General features: G+C 38.5%; 1 long non-coding RNA gene across 1 annotated transcript in view; it reads left to right on the top strand.

Annotated features, from left to right (window-relative positions):
• LOC139594949 (uncharacterized) overlaps window positions 1-23,367 on the top strand; it is a 130,118-nt gene extending 106,751 nt beyond the window's left edge. Inside the window, exons 18-19 of the long non-coding RNA XR_011680797.1 lie at window positions 22,845-22,916; window positions 23,290-23,367. This is a non-coding gene — a long non-coding RNA (uncharacterized lncRNA). The remainder of the gene's footprint in view (window positions 1-22,844; window positions 22,917-23,289) is intronic.
• Window positions 23,368-24,723: the final 1,356 nt, after the last annotated feature.

The following is a 24,723-nucleotide window of genomic DNA, read 5'->3' as shown; positions in this document are numbered from 1 at the left end:
GTTGTGTTGCTATCACTTGGCAAAATAGCTATTCCCTTTTCCCTGGTGGGTTTCAGGTTGCTTTCCTGCTTTTGCTCCTGGAAAGGAGCATTTGGATGCACTTGCAGAGCAGCACAGAGGAATGGCATCCACGTGTCCTCTGTGCCTAGCATAGCTGGGAAATCCCAGCCTCTCCCTCATCCCCTGGGCACCCAGGCACTCCTGCAGCTCTGCTTCCCCAGCACGGCCCTGCCAGGCATCCTCCTCCTACATCTCTCCTCCCATGGAGACACCACCACGCCTGGCTCTCCTTGGCCCTATCTCTCTCTTCCTGAGCTCAGCTGGGCTCAGTTCTCTGGCCTGAAACAGTGGCATAAATCTGACCATTTTTCCTTTGGAAAGGAAGGCCTAACCCTTCCAATTTCTTGAAGGTGATTTTCCTGTTGATATATGAAGACGAATGGCAGGATAATACCCATTTGAAATATAAGTGGACAGCAGCACCAGATCAGAAGGGTAGTGAGAAGAGAGTGAAAGGAAAATGATGACAGGGCACTTTTTGTTAAGTGCTGATCCAGTGAAGAGGGTCTCTCTCTGGTTAATGCAATTTAGTGATAATTCTTTGGGAAGGAGAAGGGACTCTTTCACAGCTGTATCAACAATAGTCACTCTTAAAAAAAAAAACAGCAGCTGACTTGACATGTCAAGCATCACATATTTGGCTATGAAAGCAAAGCATAAGCCATGCCTGGCCAATAGCACAGACTTGGAATGATGCCACTGAAAAGCTGGTCTGTAAACTGATGCTACCTTATTTCTTGAATTCTAAGAGGGCTTGCTGAGATTTAACAGCAATGCAGAACTACCACATTCCTCATAGATATTTCTTTTCTTGTTACATGAGATCCATGCATGAAGTGAAAAAGAGCAAATGAACATCAGGTTTACATCACCACTGATATGTGAATGATTGATCACCCATTAAATCACATACAGAACCAGTAACAGCACACGGGGTAGTGTTAAAGCAAAATGTTTGATATTCTGTACTCTAATTAAACATGGAAATAATATGATGCAGTCTGTATTGTAAATGTTATTGCAGATTATAGACCTAGAGAAGAGGTGTTTTGCCACCTTTATAGCCTCCAGTTCCTGAAGACTGTGACTTAGAGGTGCCTCAGGGCTGCCCTAAATTACACCAGTTGGTAATGACTCCCAAAGGGCTGCTATGCATCCAGTGGTTGCTGGAGTGTAAAGTACTTTGGCTATGCCAGCAGCCCATCATTTCACAATGGAGGCTGCGAGCAGCTGGCATAGTGCTTGGAGGAAATCCCCAAGTAGTGGTTTAAGACATTTTTCTAACACTTTTTGTCATGAGAGTGATAAAAAATAAAGGCCAGATTTCACAAACACACAGGGGTTTTTTCATTTTTATTTAAGCATCTGTAGTTGTGGTTTGATAAACTGGGAGATGATAGTTTCTATAGGATTTCAGAACAGGTATCAACCTAATATTGCTTCAACTTGGCAACATTCCAGATCTCTGTTCTGGCCCCCATTCCCTGCCCGTGCACTGTAGCACCACCAGCTGTCAAAGGCATATTCCTGATTTACATCTGTGTTACCAAAAGTAGCTGGATTTCCCCTTGTATATGCAAGTTTTTCAGTTCAGGCCTATATTCCAGCCTTTGCTGGAGCTGCCAAAGACAGCAGTTTGCATGTGCAGAAGACCCTTTGAGTATGTATCCCTGTAGCTCCTTCAAAAGCTGTGCCAATTCAGGCAGAGGAGTGATGGGTGCAGCTTTTTCTGTACAGTGTGTGGGCTAGGCCAACCATTCTTACACAAATATCTCAAAAGGTCAGCTATGAAATTGTTACTTAATGCTGGCAGTTTTAGGAGTTGAAATTTCATCTATCTTTAGGATGTTCTTAAGTGAACATCCTGAAGACAGTAACTGTCTGCTGGCAGCAGAAACTCAGGACTCCCAAACTAAGCTAATGCAGTCCAAAATTCATCTGACAGTGTTTTCAAAACTCTGAGGCAAAAAGCCACCACTTATGATCTTACCAACTGTTCCATGAAACACAGGGGAAAATAAAGTAATTTACAGAGATATACACAGCACAGAAAAGTAACAATCCTCTGGAAAGCTACCCAGGGAGAGGGAATTACCAGTTCTGAACTTAAGATATCTTTAAAAAAACTTCCATAAGCCCAAATAACATCAAGGAGAAAAATGATCTTATGAAATGTCCCTGGATGTGAACTCATAAAGGACTGACTTTCAACTTCAGTGGAGAAAGGTGAGTGTGCATGCAAGGACTGTGCTGTAACCTTCCTAAAAGGAAGCAAAACATACCATCCCTTTCTCTTCCACCAAGTCTCTCTTTGAGCTAGTGCTGGCTGGCAGGTCTGCACAGGGTGGCAAAAGGTCAAAAGGAGGATGGATGAAAGAAGTTAACACTGCATTTTCTCTGTTCCCTGCCTGTACATCCTCTGTGCAAGGAGGACATGGTCTAAAACTTCTTTCCTCTTCATGGAAGGTTCGGAAAGCTGTGAAAAAACTTCTTTGGTGCTCTGTACATATTCACAGATAGACACATGATTTCCCAAAAGAAATAGAGGAAAGTGGATCAGAAAATCATAGAATGAATCATACTATAATAATCAGAAAGGGGGATCATCTAGCCCATCATTTTGCCTGAAGGCAGGATTGATTTCAGTTAAGTAAATTCTTATTTACTGTCATATCCTGTCATTCTATTTGTTTAATTATTAAATGATTTTTAATATTAGTAGTACCTGTTACTATCCTCTAAGCAAGCCATTCAGTGTTTAGCTAAACTTTCTGCAACCTGAGTGATATAATATTAGAATTAATATTAGAATTAATATAGAATTAATATAGGCCTAATACCAGGGGTCTGCCACAGTCTTAATATGCTTCATTCTTTCACTAGATCCTTTCTGGAGCTTGGAAAGCAGCCTAACTAAACTTAAATGGCTTGTACCCTATATATCAAAGGATCTCAGCCAAAATTTCTGTTCACTTTAATAGTGTAAACTTGGAGTAAACCCTTGTAAGGCCAATATTTTACTCCACATTTCCAACAAAGCTGGAATACAGCACCTAAGGACAGGAAACTCTTTTGCTGTGATGTAAAACCTACAGATTTTTTTGTCCTGTGTACTTTCAGAATTTGTTCTCGAAGGCAGAAAGGCTGGGATGGACAAATACGTAATTAAATGGAGCTAAAGCAGGAACAATAACGAACAAATGCCATTATTTTTACCATAGTTCTTGGGGGAAGCTAAGGTAGAGGCTAAGGTAGAGATATAGAAAGTCAGTTACAGTGATGCACTTCACTTAGCATGGGTTCATGCAGTGCAAAGAGCTTAATGTCTGCAGCTGAGCTGGGCCTAATGGGCAGCAGCTGTTATCTGTGGAAATGGAGTCTGTGAGAGGCAGCCTGGCTACTGTACCTGTCTGTGATGGTCACTGGGATTTTCAACATGCTCGTGACCTTTTCTTACTTATTTTGCTTAATTTTCATCCAAAAAAAAAGCCATCATCTGACTGGTCATCCCAACCCCAAATTTTGCAGTCTGAGCCCATTGGTGAAGGTTTAGTGAGGAGAAAAAGGGAGAAGAGGGGGAGTCTGCAAAATAAATCTGGGGCTGGGGACAGAGGGCAGCTGCTGCAAGATCCATGCACCTGACCAGCACCCACATTTTTACAATCTTTTCATATAGCTCTTATACATCAATGTATGCACATGTACAGGTGGTTCTTTGTACACTTATTTCTCTCCATAATAACCAGAAAGTGCTGTGAATCTTCTAAGAGGCTAGCAGAGACCTTTGCATGCTGCCTTACAGCACAGAGACTGAAAACCCTTTCCCACTGTCCCTGTGTCACAGCAGCCCCACAGGTACTGTGGCACTCCTGCAGTCAAATCCAGATGAGAATAACCCCACCTGTGCACCACCAGCCACGCTGTGTCCTGCCAGCTTTGCAGACTGGTTTATAGTTGATATCCACCAGTAACTTCATGGCCCTTTTAGGACACCAAGCATAGGAAAGATCTTGTTCTCCCCAGAATTAGGGACTCCAAGGCCTCTGTCCTATCTGAGAAGGCTTTAAAGTAGGAAAGAAGGTTCCCTGTATTTTCTTGCCCCATATAGAAAGACAGGACTATAAGCTTACCTCTATGGAGACAAGGAGTTTTAAGAATTTATCTCTTGAAACAAGCATTCAACCTAGAAAAAAGAACTGTGAAACCCATCATATTAATCACCATAAACTTGCAATTTCTTAAGAAACAACACTTATTTACCTGATATAAATTGATCCAGTTTAATAAGAATCTCATTTATTATTTATGTGCCTTATAAAGATCCTAACACATGAGGAAGCTGAGTAACTAAGTAAGGAAGTTCACATAGCAAAAACTTATTACCTGTTATTGCTATTCCTTGACTGTTTTGATGTTTGCATGCTGTGTATGTTTACACAAAAAGTCGGACTCTCCAACATGATAATGTGAATTTAACAGAAATGTTGCTGGCTTCATTTTTATTGTACAGCAAAACACTGCTCCACAAGGTTTAAGTACAGATAGTTGGTGAGAATGAGGTCACAAATACCAATACTCCATGGAGTGGAAATACAGAAACAGAACAGAAATACAGTGACCTTGGAGCTCTGTTTTTCTGGATCCTGACAAGGCTTTGATAAAGTGTGAAAAGAAATACAATTTTATTCCAGACTGTGTAGAATCAAGGCATTATTCCCCCACCCCCCTTTTTTTTTAATGTTAATGGTGTGTTTCTTATCAAACAAGATCTGCTTCCATCTTATTTAGGTCACCATTTGACATTCCAGTTGCATGGGTGTCTTTGCATAAACACAGAGTATTTTCAGTGAAGCTCAGCTCTATTTACCAGATGAAAGTGGATTCTAAAGGTTGAAGTTCTACCAACAAAACTCAGAAGGACAGCAATTAATTTAATGGTATGCAGCCCAGTGAAATACCTACACCAGGCTGAATCCTGGCATAGGACAGCAGGAGCAGGATCCAGGAAGCAAATTTGGAGTCTGGGGGTTACAGAGAACCCTTTGTCAACAGAAGAGCACACAAATTTTAACTGGATTGGTTGTTTCCTCCAGGAAGGAAGATCTGTGCTTGAGATTGCTCATTTGGGGGGAGGAGGTGAAGGGAGGTGGGGCAGACACATGACACAGCATTTTGGGGGTCTTGTGTGAAAAAGCCTTTCCAGTCCTAGCAAAGGAAAGATGCTGCTTGTTTTCCCAAGTGTCCTGCAAAAAGGCTACTTGACAAGTGCAATGATTTTTGACAAATTGTCAAAATGTTTGAGGTGGCTCAGATCCTGTCAGAGCATTTTTCTCTCACCTCAAACAAAGCTTTTCAACTCTTCCTATTTTAACAATCCTAACAACAAAAAATCATCAGATATTCTTTTGCTATTTTAAATGGCTATTGTTTCTCTGTATTTAATCATTAAGGAACCAGAAGGGACACATTTCATTGAAAAATGTTCGTTTGACCCTCTGTAAACAGCAACTTGAAGCATTTTAACAGGCTCTTCAAACTGTTTGGGCAGAAATAAGGAAGCATCTGGTTTGAAGCACAGTTTCATATTGTATTGTTTATGTTGATAGCTTAAGTTCTTTGCTGTGCATTGTTATTTATGACAATTGAATGTAGAACATTTTTGATTCAATAAAGTGCTTTCATTCTACACCATGGGAATAAGGCAATCAAAGCTGAGGTGACTTGACTGATTTCATTTAGAAGGTGGATTCCAGCAGGCTATTAGTGTTGGAGAAGGGAGGGGGAAGGAAAGGATGGAGCAGGTAACTAGGGGATACAAATTAAAAAGGGTGAGAAATCTGGGAAAGAATCCTGCTGACGGTATGGACTATATGAGAAATTTCCACAAGTCACTAAAGCCATGGGAAGAAATTGCAAGAATCTGTCCAAACAAAAAGGCAAGAATTCTATATAGATGTGTCTTTTCTTTTTTTTTTTTTCCCTTTTTTTTAAATTGGGAAACTTGCAAGAGGACATCAACACTTCAATCCTCTTGTCCCTTAAGCCAATAAAACACACAAAAATACATACATTTAAAAAAATATTTTCATTGTGTTTTCTGCATTATTTCAGAGTTAAGCAGCAAACCAAATGATGCATATTATAAATGTAAAATGAGTCAAATGCCAGTGAAAAATAAATACCCAAAAATAACATGGAGTTATACCAGTTGTAGCAGAACTGGCCCATGTCAAAGATAGTTCCTAAAAAGGCTTTTCAGGACAGTTTTCACCAGATATTACATATATATTAAATATATGTATGTAAATTTAATAATATAGATTTATCAAAAATATGTCAACTCAAGTATTTAATATAAATAAATTAATTAATAAAACCCTGATGTTGATATTCAGTAAATGTAAAAAATGGAACAATGAACTGCTTAAGAGCAAATTTTATGATTATTAAAGACATGTTAAAAGCCTCTATTTGCTTAGAAGGGAGTGCAGAAAAAGTACTTAGGCTCTAAGGAAATGTTTTCTAAATATTCCAGGGAGGCTTTAAGACACAGGAACAGGTTTAGGAACTCTAATAAGCATTGCACATTTCCAAAGCAGCCAAGGAAGGCATTTATGATTCTGACTTTTCTGTTTAATTTATTCTGTCCCATGTTTCTGTTTACTGCACAAAGTGCTGGTTGTGAAGCCAGAGCAGCTCAGTTAATTTGATTTCAGAGCTATTTCCCATAGATCATCCACTAGGACAGAGCTCCTGTAAACAGGAGCCTGACTAGCCCTAGTGCTTCCTCCAAGGCTATATATTATTTTCTTAAAGACTTATTAGACTTTCTCTTTACAGCCATGTATTCCAGCAGTATTTCAGTCAAAGGAGTATAATGCAATTAACTTTTTTTTTTTCCTGTTGTAATGGTAGCATCCTCAACTTGTGGTTTGACAGAGCTTTTTAGTCAGGGAGAATTAAGCACTGTATGCCTCCTTTGCCTGTTCTCCCCTCAAGACTTTGGCTCTCTGCTATTTAGTTCTCTCTCAGGCTGTTTTCCTTTCATTTGCCTTATTAGTAGGTAGGTCAGTAGCTGATGCCACCTACTGTGGGCATCCAAAGGCTTTTCTTTTGTTTCCTTTTTTTTCCAAAAGCTTGAGAAGTTGCCACTTTCTTTAGTAGTGATTCACAAAAGATATTAAAAAATAATTTAAATCTCTTGTTAGGAAAAAGATACTGCACCTTCCTTTACAGCTATGTACACACCTTTCTTTAAAGCATGTATAGTCCCAGTGCCTCATCTGAATATCTTAAGCTGGCAAAGGTAAGTAAAAATCCAAATGGGTTACGGATATATGACATATTAATTAACATTTTTGCATTTTCAGGGCTCTTTTCATCTATAATTGTCTGGTGATTTTTTTTTTTTTTTACCTTCCTCTACTCAAAAACCCCTGGAAGCTGGGGAAGGTCAGACCTTGGCTGTGTTGTTAAGACAGAGGGACAAATTGGCATCCATCTATCAGATCTGCGCTGCCTCCCTTGAGTATTTTTCCAGGAATCTGAACAAATGCAGAAAATAATGTTGTACTCTGGGTCATGCTTAGCTGTAGAGGAGTGTGAGGCCATGTACATGTGCATGTGTACATATCTCAGCAGGCACAAATAAACTGTTGTAAGAAAAAGCCACTAGTATAGAAGGGAAAAGAAAAAAGAGATTAGTACGAAACGTGTTCTCAAATACTGAAATGATCAGACAGGTCCTGCATGTGTCTTTTTGCTTTTCAGTCTAAGGTAACTAAGAATTTTCTGATACTCTACCATTCTTGTCTTTAATGCTCTGCTGTCATTATATCTGTCCCTTTCAGTCAATCATTGGCTTTGAGAGTGGTCCCACTAATGCCCTTTTTCTATATTACATCCTTTTTCCTACTGGCTACTATCTTATAACATCCTCTGAGCTCAAATTTGAAGCTCTCTTCCCCTGGCTTTCTTCTACTCATGGGCACACTATGCAGCTATTACTCTGTACAGGATCACTCTTATCCTGTTTAAGTTTTGAATTATTGCCCCATATCTACCCTGTTCTGTGCAATATTCCTTCGTCATGCAAGATGTTTCTTTGCTTCCATTGCAGCCCTTATTTTGTCTATTTCTATACCTAGTTTTTGCCAGCTGCCATTGCTCCAGTGCAATTGATAAAGGCATAGCTAGAGAGTATAATGAATAGCCTGTTGCAGATTTAAGAGCATATTTTGGACATACCTCACACATTTATATTCTCTGCTAAAAAGAGGTTGCTGACTCCAAAGAGTTAGCAGTACTAAATCTGTACTGTTGTAGTAGTCTCTGAAGTTCATGGACAAGTTTCTGAGCTTAAATCACTGATGCAAAATGCGAGGTTGGAGGTCTCCAGATGACCATTTCAATAAATTTGTTGGCAAGAATAGCTCCATGAATTGAATTTACTAATACTGGAATGACAAGGAGCACCACACCTAATTCATTAGGTTGAATTTGTAGAATTACTGTGGTGATTTGCAGTCTGTACAATCATGTTCCCTCCTCATTTTGCTGGTCTTCTTGCACTTCAAGCCCTGGAAAACAGCTGCACAATTCAGTATAGATGCCCAGTGGTGTGTGGCCTCTGGAAGGCTTGTATAGTCATTGCCATCTGCTCTGTATGTCAAACATACCTAGGCAAGCAGCTACTCTGCTGCATGACCAAACCACTGTCAGGAATTGTTTATGCAGCAAAACCAGGCCTAAAGCACAAACTACTGCTCAGACAAAAATGTGTGCATACTCAAAGCTATATTAGTAGAAAAAACTATGTTGAGTGCAGAGAAATTGCAAAGGAGTAATGAATAGCCCTGTAGTACAACACAAATCAATTCCTGTAATAGCTTGTTTGCAAAGCTCCATTCATCCTGCTGCAATCCCTCCTTCCCCTTCCAGACTGAAGCTGCATTCAGAATATCCATGCAGAATGACTGCAGTTTCTACTGCATCAGTGTAAAAAAAATTGCCCCAGCCTGCTCACAAACATGCAAGATGCACTTGGTTATGTGTGTCTGAACATAAGAGTAGCCATAAGCATATATGCAATCAAATCAGCTGCAATGTATTGCAATACATCCCCTGTCCTGACTGGTTTCCTCTCTATAAATAATAGATAGATGATAGATAGATAGATAGATAGATAGATAGATAGATAGATAGATAGATAAAGAGATGATAGATAAATACATGATAGATGATAGATGATAGATAGATAGATAGATAGATAGATAGATAGATAATCTCCCCATTTCATACCTCTCATTTTATACATCCTAAAATTTTATTCCACTTTATAATCTTGTTTTATAGCATATACAATGTTCTCATCTTTGTGAACACTTCAGGAGGCTCCTTTTTCTCTAAGCATATCTTGTCTCCCAGTAACTCACAAACATAACAATTCAGATTTCTCTGTTGCTTCCTTACTTATAACTTTAATGTTTCTGTTTTAAATGAAACAGAGAATAAAAGCACTCCTAGCAGTGAATTAACTTGGACATGTAGATGTTCTCTCATGATGCTTTCACTTTGGAGACTGTATTTGTTAAACTTTTTCATCTCACTCCATTTCGTACAAATTTTGCTAAATTTTAAATTTTCTAAAATTATTACATTTCATTTACTAAGGAACAGAACAGTCATATTTTCAAAAGCATTTATGCAGTAAAATTACATCTTCAGCTGATTCTGAATTTTCCATGAGGCACTTCTTTCTGCTTTTGGAAACATTGTGCTGTGGCTTCCAGGAAAGAACTTAAGTATCTAAATTGTTGCTGTTGGTTGGAAGTGAGGATCCAAAATTCTCATTTAGAGATCTTTACTTGCAAATTCTGAGCACCAGCCACTTTATAATTTTCATTGTGGTATTCATGTAAACGAGGCTAATGGTGCTCATCATGAAGATAGAGCTGGGACCAAACTAAAATGCAGAGAATAGAAAAATTGTACTCCTGATTCACTGTGAAAGTTGAGTTGCTGAAAAAGAAATTCAGATGGCAATACAGAGTTCTGTTCCAGTTTATTCACAGGAAGATCAAAGGCTACTATCCTGTTTCTACCAGTACAACAATAATTTGGACAGTAGGTGTTTTTTCATTTCTTGGGTTTGGAATCTTGACAGCTGCTGTTGCCAGATCCTGCCTTCTTGCATTGCCTTTGACACTGGAAAAAAATTACAACCGCGGCATGTTTAATTTTACTGTCTTAGAAGGAGAAAAAGTCACTTAAAATTACTTTTGGATTTTCATAAATAAGCTCAATAATCTCTTAAGAAGTCTTTGGCAAAGCAACCAGTAAGAATGAAGGGATTAGAAACTTTAGGTTTTAATGAGAATTGGTTGTTTCAGGTGTTTCTTGTTCTGCCACAATCTATCATCAGAATAATGTGTATTAAGATTTCTGTGCCTACAATCACAAAATCAAAGTATGGTATTTGCATTACTCATGTAGGATTTGAATTGGACTAGTCAGAGGAATGGTTTTAAATGTGCACATTTGATTTTGTTGGCCATTTTTCCCTTTGTTTTTTAGGCAGCACAGATTTTAAGGAAGAAATTCAGTGGCCAGCTGCTCAAATCAAAGAATAGTGAAAAGATCAAAGTAGTGCATATTGCTACTGTGGTAGTTATTAGCATTTGTGATACCTTATTCTCATGACAGAACAGAAAGTGGCATAACATCAATCTTGTTTTGTTACAAAAAATAATAAAAAGGGGAATTGGTACAAGTACAGCTGTTTTCATTATAATCTCAAGAAAGTAATGTCAGAGTCCTCTTCAGAGGCTGTAATGAAAGGACCTTTGAAGAGCTGGGGTATTCTTCTGTTAGTCACAAAGGTACTGTACGCAGTAATTCCTTTTCTTAAGAAATGGCTGTTCCGTTAGACCAACAGGAACTGATCACGAGGGTCCCACTATTGCTGAGATGGGGTCATGTAGAGTGGAAATATGAGCTCTATAACCCTTGACCCCTTTCCCTCTTTATTTCGATTCCTTTAACAATGCATGGTTGGCAGACAAAAACAATGGAAAGTTCCAATCTCTTTTGTTTAGCTTGGGAAAAACTCAAGCCAGCTCAGTTTTGTTTTTACCTAAAAGTATGTCTGGGTTTCAATTAAAAGGAGCTACTTTAAGTTTGCTAGTCTGTGAAACTCTGAAAAAAGCCATTGTTGCCCATCCATGATCTAAGCAACAATGAGATACAGATTCTCACAGTGTGTCAAAGTAAAACTACATCTCAGTTTTAACTGCAAAGGCCAAGAAAGGATGGGGTGCTAGCAAGCTGCATTTTTGAACTACGCACCCATTCATGTCTACTTATTAAATCATTATTTTTAAAACAGGACATAGTATTTTAGAAAGTCTATGTCAAGGAAATACTGGCAAAAGGAAGGACCACAAATAGTACAGTTGCAAGAACTGGTACTTGGGAGTTTAGCAGGTGAAGCCCTCAACCAACTGTCCCTTATAGAAATGTCATAGGTTTTATTGCAGAGGGACTGAGAAGTCAAAAGTAGTTGATTCAGGACTCTTAGAAAAACAGACATTGGATTTATATTATAATCTAAGATTAATAACACCTATTTCTAATCTGCTCAGATTTTTATGAACAAATGCATTCTTTTACAGGTCTAGACTCATGAAGAGGTGGTTCTTTAACTTCATACTTTCTCTTGTTTTTATACAACAACTCAGTGTCTCCTTGATATCATACCTAGGTGCATGAAACAGTGATTTCTTTTACAAACACCTCCTCAGGGTCAGCTGGTAAATTGATCCATCCTAACTCACTGCTAAAGAGCATTTGAAAGAACCTGGCATGATGAAGCAACATTCAGCTGTAAGAAGTTTCCAGTGAAAATTTATAGTAAACACACACATTGCAAATCGCCTGCAGAGAACTGTATTAGCTGACACAAATTTGTCCGGCACAAATTTGTCCAGCACAGTGGGTATGATGAAATAAAAGAAGAGCACAATTGAAGTCCTTATCCTATTAAAACATCCATGATTTTTATAAAGTCAGCAGTTTATCTGTGCTCCATTTTGGTATTTACAGTTTACAGCTTTGAGTGAGTTCCCAGCCGTATGATCTATGAAAGTAGATCTCTTCCTGGTCTCCCTGCCAGTGGAGGCACTGGGAGACTTTTTAAAATTTTCTTACAGGAAAGTTTACTTTTGCTTTGTATCATTCTTCAACCCTAAAATTAAGAATAATTGCTTGATGAACTTGATGAACTTTTGCAGTTCAGAAGCAGTTCTTAAGATTAAGTTTGCAATATCACACTGTGTCCTCAGTTCCACCGATAGAAAAGAATTTGTAAGATGCAGTTCTGAGGAAGAAGTCACTAAAAAAGAAAGTTTCAGGGTGAATTACTGTACCCACCCTTAGTACAGTTTTGTTATTGGAGTAACAATTATTTAATTTAAATCCAATTACAGAGAAATGTTTACATTAGGGATTACTAAACTTGGGATTTCTATGAGTTGTTTCAGTTTCAAACTCAGCCTGACAAGATAATAATATTATGGCTAGACTTAATCCAGCTAAAAAGAGTTTCCTAGATTCCTTCTGAATAAGACAATGCATATAACTTGTTGGTTTTTGCCAACCACTTGACCAGGTGCAGGAAAGAAAGAAATGTTCTTTTTAAAAATAGGGCTAAATAAAAGAGGAGATCAAGTGGTCCACCTCCCACCTTGTCATTCCAGTATCAGTGGTGCTGAAAGGGAAACATTTGTTACTTTATCCACACAAAACTGAGGTACAGAAGCTAAAGGTACCCAATTAGGGAATTTCTGCAGGCACACCCATGTTTCTTGTCCAGAAGAGTACCATCTAGGAAGTCAATTCCTATATCATGCACAATTCTAATATTATCAGATTGTTGACACCCAGTAGTTTGATCAAAGCCCACATATTATTACCTTGTTGCTTGAAATAGAAGTAATCTCTTGTTTCTTTCTCTTTTTTCTCTTTCTTTCACTTTTTTCTTTTTCTTTATTTTTTTTTTTTAAATTCAGAATTTATGGAGGCTATGGACCAAATTTTTCTCCTAGATGTGTGCATGGCTTCCATTTTCTCAATTTCGTGAAATCTCTGGATAGGAATCTGTAGGCAAAATTTAACCTGATGCATGGTACTGATTCATCCTGTATTACTCTAATGTTCAAAATCTTAAAGAATATTTGGAAATAATATATGAAAGGGAAGACAGTACCTGGAAAAGGATGGAGAACAATTATTCTCTGTTTCAAGGGTGAATTGCCTTAAGTGAGCAGAAATCAGTCACAGGAGGCTGCTTGCTTCACTTATTTTTCTAACTGCTCTAGGCAAATAAAGATTAAGCCATTCTTTTATCAGGAAAGCCCTCTCCCCAGTATAAAGACATAATCAATCTAAATTGAAGGAAACTAAGAGATGAACAGAGGGTTTGTTGGGCAACTTTAGGCTGTATAAGGACAGAAAAGTGTAGGGTAAATTTTGATTTATATTTACTCCAATATATTCATCAGAAATTGAGATCTAAGATAAACACCTGAAATATTTTATGATAATTTACTGAATAGTTGATAAAGAGAGTTTCATGTTGTCTGCATAAATTTTCTATAGAGAGTCACTGTTTTAAAACATGGGTAGCTAAAGTACAAGCTCAGCTTAGTTTCTCATACAAAGTCAAATCAGGATGAATAAAAATAATTTACCCTACATTGAACCACTGCAACCCTTAATCAAATTTAATCCTATTTCCCTCTTTTGAAAATCTCGACCAAGTTATGCTTCAGAGAGAAGGCAAACAGTTCCAGTACCCTGGGTTGTCAGGAAAGATTAAAAAGGCTAAATCTTATTTTTATACAAGTCTACACAAGTTCATGGTTTCGATAATAAGCATGCTTTATGCACAACAATATCCGATTTTTTTTCTGCAAAACCAAAACTTAACTTATAAGCTATTTCCAAGCCCAACTCAAAATCACATTCATCCCAGTTTTCTCATAATAGATATGACAAAAATAAAACCTTTTTCTGAACTCAAGAAAAAGTGTGATTTTCCTCAACCTCTGATGATCAGAATAAAAGTGAACAAAGGCTCAAACTACCCATATTCTGAGTTTTAAAAAAGAAAATGTGGCTTTTCTGCCCCTCTCCTGGTACTTTTTTTGGTTAGAAAAGTTTTGTTGAATCCTAGTTTTGTGTATTTCTGAAACTGGGACATAGAACCAAGAATGCTCCTTGGTAAAAGATTTTATTTCTGCTTCAAAAGTCCTATTAGTTCTGCCAGAACAGTTCATATTTACAGGAAGGAGAGATAGCAACAGGGATGGTGAACAGCACGAAAGCCACTGCAGTAGATAATTCATCAGTAAAGTAGCAATAAATGTAAGTGCCCATGAATTTTACTTTTGTGTAGTCACACCTTCATTGTGTTATCTCTTCAATGATTTACCTTTCAGCCTCCCAAAGGAAGGGGTAGCATAGATTTTGTAGCACTGATTAACTTCTGAGGTGAATAGAGATTTTAATAACAGTTGAGTAAAATAGAGGGACCAAAGAAGCACCAAGGAGCATTATTCAGTTCAAATTTCTCTGTTCTACTAACAAAAGGACAGCTTCCACCATAGCTTTTTCTTGGAGCCACGAAGAGCTCTTTAGAGCAGCAGTGTGCTTCCAGGAAAAAGACTGATAGGGCTGGAGAGCCTGCATGGGTATTTCCACAAATACCAAATGCACCTGGAATTAGAGCTCCTGTTCCTGCCTCACTGCAGAGAAGATGGGGATGGATTTCTGAAGTTGTGTTGGCTACAGAAGTTGCATTGATGGATTTACAGCCCCACCACAGCAGCTGCCTTGTCTGGAGATGAGTCACACACCACAATTTCTCCTTCTATGTCTTGCCTTTGTAGTCCCAGATAAACTTTTTTTTTTTTTTATGAAAACACAACATTTTGCAACAGTCATTGAGTTCAATTCAAAAGATGCAGCCTTTTAAATAAACCACAAAATCTCAAACATGGACAAGTTCACCACATCACCAATTTTTAATTGGATTATTCCATTTTCTTGACTCAGCTCTGATGCTGAACTAAATTTCCACAAATATTGAATTGTTCCAGTTGTAGGTATCAGTATTAAAATCATAACTGCATTTAATTATTCCTGCATGTAGCTTTACTGTGTGCTGTAAGTTTACTTCTAATGTCAATCCAAGATGAAGTCAACTGATCCTGCATTTTTTGCAGTGATTAGAGATTTTAGTGCAGATTTTCTTTTGTGGAAAGTACTGTGAATTTAAGCATTCTATAACAAAATAATCAAACAAGAAGAAATCAGTGAACTGAAACACTGCTGAGGGTAAGCTAATTTTTGAAAAAGACTGGCATTCAGCAGCCCATATTTGTTAGCATGCTGGTGTCTTTTGAAATCAGTTATTGTATTTCATTCCCACAGCAAATGAAGATGGTAAATTAGTTCAATTGCAGATGAGAACTCAGAGCCTACAGGAAGCTGATTTGTTTGTCAGCATTCAGGAACTTACAGCATGAAGCACATCTCTCCCTGCCATCTTCTGTCATGGGGAAAGGAATACTGGGATGTGTGTGTCAGTTTGCTAGCCTGAAAAATGCCCTTCACTTCTGGGTGTCTTCCATTTTGCTTGTGTCAATTGTCTACAATTACTTCAAATTTCAAACATTTAAAGACAAATTGATGATATGCAAAACTGTGACATACCAAAGAGAGCTCATTCTTGCTCACTGAAGGCAGGAAATTCACTTCTCTTAGGTTTCAAAACTCAGGGAGAAAAGCAGCTAGGAAAAGAGGCTGCCACCCTAGGATGAAGGCATATGGCACATTTAATTTTTACCTAATTGTCCACCATATTGTCCCATAACTGTGGAAGAAGGGGGAACCCCTTTTCAAACCATGCTCTTAAGCCCAAAGTAAGCTCCCCCAACACTGTATAAGGAGTGCAGGAATGTGCTACTTACGCTATCTTGGTGGATTTCAGGAAAAGATCTGTTGGGGAGAAAATGAAAATTTAGAGAGCATTTGGAAATGAGGGCGCTTACACCTTCGTTTCACTTTTAAGAAATGGAAAGGTAATGGAAGGAACACCAAGTGCTAGTCATCTTTGACACCCTCATTATTAGGAGGTTTTTAAATTTTATTCTTGTGGCTCATATTCAACCTGACAAGTCATGTAGCGATTAAAAATTGGAATGCTGCAACAACAGTGTTAGAATTAGGATCAGTGACTGGTTTAACTCTCCCTGACAAGGAAAGCCTGGCAAATGACTCAGTTCCAGCCAGTAGGGAATCTTCAGCCTCACTGCGCACTACCAATGCATCCTGACATGTCTTGCCAAGACAGCCAACGTGGGCCTAGCAGATGCCCTCGGAAAGTTTTCTCTTCTTGCCTTTCTTGCTCCTATGCTGTTCACCATTGGACTCAGAACTAAATGTTTGGATGTGCTTAATGGGGGCTAGGCGCATTTTCTAGAACTTGCAAAAAGCCTGGAGGTAAGGAATTGGACTTTTGGAAGAGCTTTTTCTTCCTCAACCTTCTGGAAAAATTGAATTCTTGCAATGACTCAACCACAAGTGTGGGAGGTTTCAGAGCCCAGATTCAGAGCCATTGAAGATTCTAGAAGGAATTACTGTGGAGCAATTACATGATCACAGAGGACTGAAGCTTCCTGGGCTCTGCCATGGGTCCTACAGCATTAGACAGCCTCAGTGATATATTCAGATAATGATTTTGGCTCCCCTGGTATCTCTCTCTCTCTTTCTCTCTAATAACATGCTGCCCTTTCTGCTGCATAGTTGCAGGACAGACGTCTTTGACTGATGTGTTTAAGACATGGGTGGCTTAATAGCTGTGTTGTAATAATGACTGATTTTTGGTGTCCTGGGAGAACATCTCTCTTGGCACTTCGGATATAAAAAACAAGTGACATTTTGAAATAAACAAGGTCTACAGGTGGTAGAATTAGCACTCAATCTGTCAACCTCCATGCAAGGTAGAGCCACAGCCACCAGAGAATACAAAACAGAAAATATATTGAGGTAAGCAGACTAAAATTAGGAGTTTATTATGAAGAAACTAAAATGCAAACCTTACTCTTACTTTCTTCAAAGTTGTCGCAGTAACCGGGCATGTGCATTAAATGGTATTTTCTGGGCAGAAGGGCAAGGATGGAAGCAGAGTTTGAGGAGCCACAGTGGAGATCTTGCATTCCCCAGACAAAATGAGGCTGGATTCCTTGGCAGTTATCCTGGGGGCAGTTTGCAGCATCAATTTTAACAGCTGGGCAGTTTATTCACTTCCTTCGTTTTGTTCACCTCACACAAAGGTTGCAAGGGTTGGGTCTTGCCTTGAGGTTTGTATCCTTTCTGTGCCCCTTGGGAAAGGATTTCTTTCCTTCCATGCCAGAAGCTGAGATTGGTGGTGAGATTTTAGCCAAATATAACACCAGAAATACCCATGGTTCTGCTGGTTAGAATATCTGAAAGCAAGCAAATAACCGCACTACTGAGGAAAAATACATGAGTGTTTTGAGGGGTTTTTATTCCATGCTTCTGGTTAGCAAAATTTATTTCTAGATGAGAAAATCCAAAATTTTAGTGAAGGACTTCAGTCCATACTCAGTCAAACTCATGAACCATTCCAGTGTAGACTTTGTATATGCAATTGCAGATACAATCTGTCTCTGATAAAATATTTTTGTGTGATGGCAGAAGAGATACTAATCAGCTCTTGATTAATATTCATTGTATACATATATGTACTCAGGAAATTAAAAGGCATTTTTAGACAATAAGAGAGCATACAGCACAAAAGACATTCCCAAATAAATTGAAGCAAGCAGTGGTGAAGGCAATCTCTCAAATTCAGAGTTAGCAAAAGACCAGGCACTTCACTTTTTCATTCAGGAAAGAGAATTAAGAAAAACTGAGCTGATAGAATCTTGTGATCCCGCCCACTTTGAGTGCATGTTTTCTAATTAATATGGAAATTTGATCAATTATCAAAATGCACTGGCTGATAGAGATGTGCCATTCTTCTTCTGTTCAATCCTACATGTGCCTTGGAAGCAAGAGAAGTGTTTTCAGGTTTTGCACTAATTTAGACATTAAAATTGTCATTATTATTATTATTATTATTATTATTATTATTATTATTATTATTATTATTATTATTCACATTTAAGGCCTTCATTATGAGTATTTTAAATGAGCCAAACCAAGCTTGGTTTGGACGGGACTCTCCTGTCCTCCACCAAGATCATACAAAATAGCACACACATAAACATATGCAGAGAATTACATATAGGGAGATAGAGATATATGACATCAACATAGTTATCTTTAAGTATCCTGGCATTTGCAAAGGCTAATCATTTCATAGACCTATTTGCAGAATCAGCTACTTCTCTGTGAAGTCGCAATAATCATTAAAGTAAATGAAGAAATTTCCACTTCTCTTTCATCAGGGAACAGAAATCCAGTACTCAACACCAGCTCCCATTGGACCCAGTGGGACTCTGAGGAGGAGCTTCCCACCCCCAGGAGGGTGCTGGGCACACCCTGCCCTGCTCCTGCCACACTTCCCACACATGGCAGGCCCTCATTATGAACACAGCTGAAATTGGATTGCTGGGTGAGGAGCACAGGGCAAAGAAAACATTTTCACCTTGCATGTGTTTGTGGTAGTCTACCAGATCAAGGGTCATCTGTTGATGTGTATGTTTTTCAAATCCTTTTTTTCAAAGACCTTAAGAATTGGATGTGGAAAGACACAGGGGAGCACTGCAAGGATAACTGTAAAAGACAGAGACAAATTAGTGAGCCAAAGTCTAGAAAATGGGTGCTGCTGAGGCAAATTAAGAGGAAAAATGTCAAACCATAAAGATGTAAATGAATGCTGAAGGTTTATAGAGACACTTTTGGCCAAAATTTTAAACAATAACTGGGGAGACCATAACGCCCACTGTCCCACTAACATGAGAGAACAAGAGCACATGAGATAGCTGGTTATGGTGTTCTGTTGTCCTAATCCCTCTCAGACTGGTTACAGACCCAGTTAAGAAAATCTGAGCTCATACAAATCAGCAGCTCAGATGGCAAAGGCCAGCCCTAATGCAGTAGGAAAGCAGACTGGGAAAAGCCACTGTTAATTTGCTGCCTTCAGTGACAGGAATCTGCTGGTTCCCACCAGCCAGGCCCCAGAAGCTCAGCCCACTGAAAAAGTAGGTGAGCAAAACAACCATCACATTGAAAACTGAGGAGAGACACAGTCTGAAATGAAGCAGATGGATGCTCAGAAAGCTCCACACAGGCTGAATTCAAAATACAACAGCTATCTTCTTCCTGTCATGTCATGTATTGCCTGGGAATGCCCTTCAAGTGAAAATTTGATAAAAGAGAGAAACAATAGAAGGCTTGAGTGAAAATTTAATCTTTTTTTGTTTGTTTATATTTACTTAATTAAAGACTGTAGCTAAGAAAACGTGCTGTTGCAAGAGACAGGTCTGTGCAAAACCCCAAGTCAAGACCTTAGTGGACAAATAGATCTGACAAAGGCAGCAGGATTCAGATTATCCAGGCTCAGAACAAAACAGAGGAATCTGCCTTGCTGGTTTGAAGTAAGAAGGCTTCAGTAAATGACATTTTTCCATATTTAGCCATAAACCTACTCACCTTGTGTTTCCATATTCAACTTCCACTTAAAAAACTCTCTGAAAATCTTAAAAGTCTAGTCCTGTGCAAAGATCTCAAAGCTGCTAAAAGTGATTGTCCACCCAGGCAGGGTGCTAGGGAATTTTTCTAGAGCAGTAGCTCAAATTATTCATGTGATTAATAAAATGGTTCACAGCCATACTGTTCAATATAGGTCCCTACCTAGGACCACCCTGCTGCAGAGGGTCTTTTACAATGTAAGGTGAAGAGCAACAAGTAAATGCCAGATTTTTTTTTTTTTTTTTTTTTTTTTTTTTTTTTTTTTTTTTTTTTTTTTTTGGTACTAAAGACCATGCTGGGATCATTATAATGCTGTTTTCAATTGTCAGTGTACAGTTATTTGGGATTGTTTTTAGTGTTTGTCCCATCTCCATGGGTGAGCAAGAGCGAGCGTAATCTTGTTTGTTTGCAAAATACAGTGAGTTTATACTCAGCTGTTTTCCAGAGTTTACTCTGTATGGACAGAGTAGGAATGAGAGGAACAGGAGCAATGTCTTTCTGTCTTTTTAATTTAATTTCTTTTGTTAAGAAAATACTTTTGTCATCAATGAATTTCAGTGGGGATTTACCACCAAGCACAGTAGTTGGATTGTGGTGGGTGAAATTCTGACTGTCTTGATATCAAACTAGAATTACAAATAGCATGTAATAGTTTTATCTAAATTGGAAGAAAGGATTATAAAATTCCTTTAGCAATAACTTGGGGCTTATGCTTTTTAAATTTCAAATATCAGTTTGAATCTCCAGAATTAATGGGAGCATGTTGGAAAGAAACCTCAAATTAGATTACATTGTTTATTTTTGGATAACGCAAAGATTATTTTTCTATCTCACATTCACCAATAAAGAAAGAGTTAAATATAACTTTGGAAGGTATTTTAGTCATAACAGTAATCTCTTTATATATCAGTGGGTCAATAGTTCAGTAAAAGAAGGAACTATAACTTGAATAGACACTAATTAAAAGAATCAATTCTTATCCTACTACATATGTCCAGTCATATTAACACATTTCTAGATTTCTTACTCAGTGGACTAGTCAAGATTAAAGGATTTGCTAATATGGATGAACTGAGTATGCTTCCAAACTGACTGAGCAGATTTGTGAACAAATTAGTTCATTTAAAATTGACAGTGAAAGATTGATTTTGCACAGAATGAGTTACCTAAGGTATTCATCATTTCCTCTGCTTCCATGCACAAGACAGAGATCTGCTTCTTTTTCTTTCTGATTGTAATAGGACTGCTTACTGAGCACCTTTATTTTACAGCCATGATTGCAGCCTGTCATTCTTTTAATTTAGACATATTTTAGCCTCCACAGACCTTCAGAAATAACTTCCTTAAAAGCCTCAGTCTAATGACTCATTACATGAGTTGCTCGATTCATCCACAGTACTTTAAATTATAATGCAAGGGGAAAAATTGCTAATTACACAGAAAAAGATCCAATTACTCCTGAGACCATTTGATTCATTATTCAGATTGTTTTGGGGGTGGGGGCAGGAGGAAGGGTGTCTCTAAACATGGGGTTATGTATCAATGTATTGCGAATGGCTCTTAGATGTCAGATTTGCCATCAGTTATCATCATTCAGAGGTATCCAACATCTCTGTATTTTCCCCTACCAATCAAAATAGACTTTCCAGACAGTGATTCATGCATATGTGCCAGTATGCAGTTCTTCATCTTCAGCCATTAAATGCCATTAGAAGAAAGCTATAACCAATCCTTTCTTAATACTGCTACATGCTATGTCATTCACAGAGCTGCCAGGGGGACATAGGTGACCACAAATGCAACAGGACGTGACCCACAAGTCACAAATCTCTGGAGACAAGAGTTCCTCCACTGATGAAATGTTGGTGCTTGATTTTCTGCCAGTCCAGATAGTCTGTTTGTGATTTGCTCATGACCAGGTCCCCCCCCACCATGGTTCAGTGTAATGTTTACTGCTGTATAGGAGTTGAAATCAAAGGGAATGACAAAGTTATCAATGTCGTCCTCTTCAGAGCCAAAATTACTGAGACTTAAATTGTTTCAGCTACCACCATAAACCCCTTTGGACTCTACAGAGTTAGGTCACATCCAGTCCAAACTTTTGCTAATGGGACATTCAGAGCTCCCTTACCAGGACTGTAATCTCCTCAAATCTGGCTCATGTTTAAAGCAGAAGAGAATTGAAATCAGCTAACTACATTCTGCTCCCTGTCTAACAGTCCTAGTTACTAGATAATAAAATATTTTATATGTATGTGTGCTTTTAGTTTAGTTTGCCCAGATGTGAAATGAGATCAAATTTGGATCCAAAGAAGAACATTTGAATGTCATTGTTTGGGTGTTTTCATGCCAAAATTAACAATACAAATGAAGGTGATTGTAATGCAGAAAATTTGATAAAATCCTACTCTTTTATCCTACTGCAGACTATTGTTTGCAGCTATACTAATATTAGATGGAACAATTTTAGAGCTCTCAAAAATTACCATTTTTTTCAAAAACTTATAGTCTGTTTAGTCATAGCTCTGGTTTTCTACAGACTTTACTAACTGATTCAGCACTGCTATTGTTCCCTGAAACATGTGTTCTTCCATAACAATTACTCTTTTGCAGTATATCCATTTTAGTCATCATTAAACCCATCTTGCCTACAATGTGTGAGCCAAGCATTCCCATTTTTTGCGAGGTGTCACTTTCTAGTCCACACTTTCATTTTGTGTCTAACTGTAATCAGCTCATTTTTTTCTCCTCCATTCATGCTTCTTACTTGCTTAATTTCCTTTTATTTTACCTAAACACTTCAATACTAATTGCTATTTCTGATTGCAATACAGCTCTCCTTCCATTTTCTAAAATTTTGCAGAACTTCTCCTGACAAGAATGTTATGTTACTTATGATGAATTATGCAAGAGCGATAAAATGCAAAATATGTAAATGGCACACGATTGTTATCTCGCTATTAAAGTGAGACAGTAACAGAATTTGTAATGTCTATTAACAGGTTGTTCACATTTTTAATGCAGCAGAGGATGAGAGAAAAAAAAATTCTCTGGACTTTGTTCTGCAGTTGCAGGTGAGAGCAAGACATAATGAAGACATTCTCTCCACCTTCAGTGATTTGTCTTTCACAGTTCAATTCTGCCATTTCACAAGCTTGCTGGCTCTAGGGTTATGTGTCCTGGCAAATTGTTGTCTGTCACCTGTTAATGTATTTCCTCACTTACCTGATTGACAAATTCCCTGCCTTGGTCATTGATTTGTGCAGATACACATGAATGTCTGATGAATTCAATCAAAGACCTCAACACTTTGGGGTAGTTTATCCTGTAGAGGTTTATCTTTAGTGCATTTTGAGAAGTAATCCATAGCTGTTGCCAAATATTTGTATGTGTCAGGGTCAGCAGTGAGAAAACAACTATCACCATTAATTTGTGCTATCTGTACAGTTCCTGTCCTGATGACCCTGCCATGGTGCTCCACTGGATCACGTTGTATACCTGCAGCCAAATCTGACAGCTAACAGGCAAGTTTTGCAGGAGGGTCTCCTGTTTGCTGGATTTAGCAGGACCAGTGAGAGTCTCCCCAGGTCACACAGTAGTCCACAGCCATAGCAACTGAAGCAGATGCTGAGCAGAGGGAGCCCATCCTTGTGTCCACCCCAGCAAGGGAAAGGCGTGGGTTTTGACCAGCCAGGGGTTTGTAGCTGCCCCTGAGTGGAGAGGGGCAGCAATGGTGATGGGCACAAGTACTTCTGTGCCAGTCTGACGTGGAGGCACATCCCCCTCCTCTTGCCTGACAGACTGCTCTGCCAGACTGAGCAGAGCTTAGCATAGGTTTCAGCTCTAAGATGAAAGTCAGTGCTCAGGAGCTGAGTCACAGGATGGGAAAGGATGGGAGAAACAGGAGAATAATTTAGCAATCCTTAGTCTCTCATGTGCCATGCTTGTTTCCAAATCACATCTAGTTTCTGTGTTAAGAAAGGGATCTCGATTCAAAAGCCAAACATTTCTGCATCTTCATGAAATTGAATTTTTATATCATCTTTCATACAGGTCATGGTGAATATCAGTATGAGAATGTCATCTGTGGGACTAGCACCAGTTCAAACCAACTTAAATACTAGTCAATGCTGTTCCTGAACTATCAAATATGAATAAATATAAATAAGTCCTTCAAGTTCATTTTGTTGCTTGAGAAGCCTCACTTCACACACAGCAATGGTGTTTTCTGCTAAAATAGCATTCTTTTTGGCATGCCATTTACTTTGAATTACTCTGCCTAGACAGTAACTCCTGGATTCCTTTGGGACCCTCATAGTAATCACTTTTTTAGGTGAGCTCAGTCAAGCATTGTTGTAGCCTGGGTCAGCTCTGCCTCTGCACTGAAACAGCAGCTTTAGCAGCCCATGAGCTCAAAACTGGGCAGATTTTTTCCAGTCATAGCAAAGTCATATGGTGAGAAGCTTGAATAATAAAGTTATCCCAGTAATACAGCACTGGCATTAGCCAGGATTTGCCTTTCTGTAACTATATCAAGCTCAAAATTAAAAACAATGTCACCTCAAAAGAGTCACCATTTTCCTGTTCTCCAGCCTGAATCCTTTCCTTTCCCTTTTTTCCAGGTCAGCATCATGAAGAATTTCTGCTCTCTTCAGGAGCAAGGCCTTCAGCTTTCACATTTAAAAAGCTTCTCACTTCCATTCAGGAGATGGAGCAGGTTCTTACCTAAGCCTACTGCTGACAGATTTACTAGGTCTGAGAGGGAGCAGAACAGGCTGTTAGAATAAAAAACTCAAGCCAGATTTTCTGATCTGATCAGACAGGAGGAAGAAACCCAGGACCCTTAGCTTATTTGTTTGTTTGTTTTCTATTTAAAGTGTT

This window comes from Agelaius tricolor, unplaced genomic scaffold (assembly GCF_023055355.1).
Source record: "Agelaius tricolor isolate 1412-34295 unplaced genomic scaffold, bAgeTri1.0.p SCAF_12, whole genome shotgun sequence".
Taxonomy (NCBI): domain Eukaryota; kingdom Metazoa; phylum Chordata; class Aves; order Passeriformes; family Icteridae; genus Agelaius; species Agelaius tricolor.
Note: the sequence above shows the minus strand (reverse complement) of the source record. Positions and strands in the feature narration are given on the sequence as shown.